The sequence below is a fragment of the Oryx dammah genome, unplaced genomic scaffold (genome assembly GCF_014754425.2).
Source record: "Oryx dammah isolate SB20612 unplaced genomic scaffold, SCBI_Odam_1.1 HiC_scaffold_1, whole genome shotgun sequence".
NCBI lineage: Eukaryota > Metazoa > Chordata > Mammalia > Artiodactyla > Bovidae > Oryx > Oryx dammah.
This window is the reverse complement of record NW_024070185.1, coordinates 10,601,712-10,606,499: the sequence shown is the minus strand read 5'-3', so window position 1 is coordinate 10,606,499 and position 4,788 is coordinate 10,601,712.

The following is a 4,788-nucleotide window of genomic DNA, read 5'->3' as shown; positions in this document are numbered from 1 at the left end:
ACAGACCCCCCCCCTCAGAAGTTCCTCTCTGGCCCTCCTGGTCCCTAATCCCCCCAACACTGGTCACACCATCCCATATTCCATCACTATAAGTGATTCTGCCGGTTTCTGAACTTCATATACATGGAGTCATTCACCGTATGTCTAGCTTCAGTAGTATGTTTCAGATTGTTCCCTTTCTGGGAGTTCATTCGTTCTTACCACTGTAGGGCCTCCACTGTGTGAATATCCTTTCTACTGGGGATGGCCATTTGGGCAAGTTCCAGGTTTTGACTATTCTAAAGAGTGCCACCGTGACTATTCACATGCATGTCTCCTGGAGAACAAATGGGTGCATTTCTCTTGGGCACATACCTTCCAAAGGAATTGCTGGGTCATCGGGTGGCCCGTGTTCAGCTTCAGCAGGTGTTGCCCGAGATCTTTGCAAAGTGGTTGCACCAGTTTACCATCCTCCAGCAAAGCATGAGGGTTTTAGATGGTTCACATCCATGCCTGTGTTAGTGACATCTATCTTTTGTGGAGGCATCATTCTGTGTTTGGGGATTCCTTGGTGGCTCAGTTGGTAAAGAATCTGCCTGCAATGCAGGACATGTAGGTTGAGTCCTTGGGTTGGGAAGATCCCTTGGAGAAGGAAATGGCAACGCACTCTGGTATTTTTGCCTGGAGAACCCCTGAGGACAGAGGAGCCTGGTGGGCTATAGTCTATGGGGTTGCAAAGAGTCAGACACAACTGAGCAGGCACCTACGCAAACATACTTGTTTTGTTTTTTAATTATTTATTTAGAAAGTGCTAGGTCTGACTTTCAACTTGCAGGATCTTCATTGTCGCATGCAGACTTCTTAGTTGCATGCAGGATCTAAAATAAGACCAGGGATCGAACCCAGGCCCCCTGCATTGGGAGTTTGGAGTCTTAGCCCCTGGACCATCAGTGAAGCCCCAAACTGTGGTTTTAATTTGCATTTCCCTGATGACCAGTGAAGCTGAGCTCCTGTAACTATACTTACTTAGTCTGAATTTTTTTTTTAACCTGGACTCTAGGCCTGAATTCCCAGCTGTCTGTGTATCTCCATTTACACTAGCAGGTCTCTGCTTGATGGATTTGTGTTGACTGTTGTATCTGTGTGGAGTGGTTCACTCACGTGTTTCCATGATGAACTCTTGCCTCCTTCCAGTCTTTTCTCAAATGTCACGCTCTCAGCAATGTTTAAAATCATTCTCCAGGAACTGCCTGGAGATTCTCCATACCCTTGGCCTTTTTTTTCATTACCCCATAGACTTAATTTATGCTTGCTGATGATTATTACTGTATTGTTGATGTTCTGTGGAACACCAGCTCTGTGAAGGCAGCTCACTCATGCCACCAAATGCCTACACCAGTGCCTGACAAACAGCGAGGGCTGCATAGACGAGCATTGTTGTTGCAGGGAGAAGTCAATTCTGACTCCATCTTGGAACTGTTTGATTTGCTTTCCATTGCTTCTCTTGTTATAATCATACATAATATCCTCCCTCAGAATCCTGCCCCTCTGCCTGACTGTTAAAGTGCCTTTGTTCAGAACCCTATCCACCTGTGGATGGCAGGAAGGAAGAAATTAACACATCCTCCTGCCCTAGGCTTGCCATTCTAGGAGATTGTTGGCAACATTGATGGTCTTTTTACTTTGTTTCCTCACTGCGCCCCTCCATCTCGGATCCATAAAAAAGACTGGCATCCAAACCCTGGTAGAAAGATTATTTTGAAATGTTAGCCTGCCGTCTTCTCAGACAGTAGCCTCACCTCTGTCACGGATGCTATCATGCAACGAGCAGAGTGAGCTTGGACTTGGTAAGTGTGTGAAGATCTGGGGTTGAAAGTGTGTTCGAGGCACAAGAGACAGTAGATTCACAGACCCCAGTATGGAGACAAAGTGGACTTGCTGGAGTGGCAGATGAGGCCTGTGTGGCTGAGCACAGAGAATGCCGGAGGAACAACTTGGGTGAGTCTGAGCACAGCAGTTAAACCAGGCCACTGCTCTTCTCATATCATCCTCTTTCTCCAGGGAGCTTAAAGGTCCCGTATCATATATTTAGGGTTTTTTTTTTCCATATATCTTCACTGTAATTTACTATTTATTTTTTTTAATTGACGTATAGTTGATTTACAGTGTTGAGCTAGTTTCAGTGTGCAGCACAGTGATCTAGTTTTATATATATATATAATTATATATATATAATAGGTAGGTAAAATAGGAAAAAGGAGTCCAAAATGGTAGTGGCTAAAAGACAAAGAAGAGAAAAGCCTGCGAAAATAGAACAAAAGAAGGTTCCAGGACCAGAGTGAGGACCTCAGGTAAAACAAACAACACTCCTGGCTGGCTCAATTTACATAGGACAGGCCCAGGGAGAGAGAAACATATAAAAAGAGGAGCCAAAGCTAGGTCTCTCTGTCTCTCTCTCTCTCTGTCTCTCTCTCTCTCTCTGTCTCTCTCTCTCTGTCTCTCTCTGTCTCTCTCTCTCTCTGTCTCTCTCTCTCTCTCTGTCTGTCTCTCTGTCTCTCCTGTGCACTGGGGTGCCCTTCTCTTCGCGTCTTTGGATCAAAATGCCTCGAAGATGGATTTTCCTATCTTCTAAATAAAATAGAGCTGTAGCACTGAGCTGTAACACTGATTTGTCTAAGAGCTATAACATGGTTCTTTCGAGACCTGAGAGCTATAACACGGTCTATCCAAGACCCGAGAGCTGTGAGACGCTGAGGGGGCTTTAATGTCTGTCACTCCAAATCTTTGTTGTGACGAGACAAAGAACCGAGGAGCATACACTCGCATGGCATATCTGAAGGAGGAAACAGAACAGGCGCTATCTTGAAAGCAGGACTCCATCTTGGGCCAGACTGTGGAGTTTGAGCTATATGCCCAGTATCTATGGAAATGACATACCAACTGGAAAACCAGCCCTCCCCCACCTCCAATGAAGAGCCCCAGGGCTCTCCTTCACCTAAAAGAATACCCTAATTATCTGTGTCACCGAATAGAATCATACGTTCTATTATGCTTATTGGGGTATGACCACAAGCCTGTTGATAATTGTCCACTGTTAACTACCTAGGCTTAAGGCATATGAATCACGGGTTAACTTTGATTGTCAGGGAATTTGGGGAGGTGGGTTTGTACACATACACTTACGGTATATCAGATTTCCACAAAAACTGGTTGGGGGTCCTTGCCTAAAAGGAGACTCTGCCTTGGGCCTGCCAGAGTAATAAATTGCACTCCACTATCTTCATTGTCCTTCTGAGTGAGTTTGTTTTCTGAAACGCGTGGCTACAACATATCGATGTATATGTATGTGTGTGCGTATATTCTTTTTCAGACTCTTTTCCATTATAGGTTATTACAAGACATTGAATATAGTTCCCTATGCTATACAGTAGGTCCTTGTTGGTTACCTATTTTATATATAGTAGTGTGTATCTGTTAATCCCAAACACCTAATTTATTTTTTAGATTAATTGTGCTACAGTCCCCTGGAGGAGGGCATGGCATCCCACTCCAGTATTCTTCCCTGGAGAATCCCCATGGACAGAGGAGCCTGGTAAGCTACAGTCCATGGGTCGCAAAGAGTCAGACATGACTGAGTGCCTTGGCACAGCACACACGTAACACGGGGCTTCCCTGGTGGCTCAGATGGTAAAGAATTTGCCTGCAATGCAAGAGATCTGGGTTCAGTCGCTGGGTCAGGAAGATCCCCTGGAGAAAAGAATGGCAACCCACTCCAGTATTCTTTCCTGGAGAATTCCAGGAAAGGAGCCTGGCAGGCCCCAATCCATGGGGTCCCAAAGAGTTGGACATGACTGAGCGACTAAAACTTTTACATACAATATAAAATACACCATCTTGACTTTTTAATTATTAGTATACATAGTAGTTCAGTAAATCCACAGTATTGTGTGACCCATCTACAAGACTGCTTTATTTTGCCAAACTGAAACTCCCATCAAAAATAACCGTTCCCCAGTCCCTGGGAGCCAGCATCTATTTATACTTTCTGTCTCCATGAACGTGACAATCTAGATATCTTATTATTTCATTTGTGGCTTGCTCTACAAAAAATATATGCTTTATAATTTTTACCTTTAGTCTTCATTTCTTTTTAACCTGGTTCAGGTGAAATATAAAAACTTTTAACCTAGTTCAGGTGAAATATAAATACAAAAAAAAAAAAAAAACTTGTCCATGGTTCACAAACCAGTGTTTATTTTTCTCTGTCACTGTAGGCTTTGTAGGAATGTCCTGACGAAAAGTACATAATCTCTCAAAACCCAGAATTTACATTTACCCTTTTAAAAAGAAAACATTGTTTAATTATACAGTGAATTGAATAAATTTAGGTCTGGTTCAGCAGAGTTTTTTTAAGAAGTAGTTATTGTACACACAGGAAATGATGTAGGAATTTGGCTTATGTGGTTTTCTACAAGTTTGTTTGATCAATAGCATAAGTGCTTTCTGGCTTGTCATCTTACTGTTTATCTCAAAGTACCCATCTGATCTTAACTGAAATGCAGCAACCACCTCCAGCCACAGGCCTCACTGCCCCTGCCCATAGGGAGCTAAATGTTGGGGGAGGAAGGATATACCCAAGGAAGGGGGCTTCCGAATCAGCCCAGGACTCTGGGAGAGTCTGTGTCTGATCAGCTTCACATCACTCCTTTATTGTTGATCAGTTGCTCAGTCATGTCGGACTATTTGTGACCCCACGAACTGCAGCACACCAGCCTTCCCTGTCCTTCACTCTCTCCCAGAGTTTGCTCA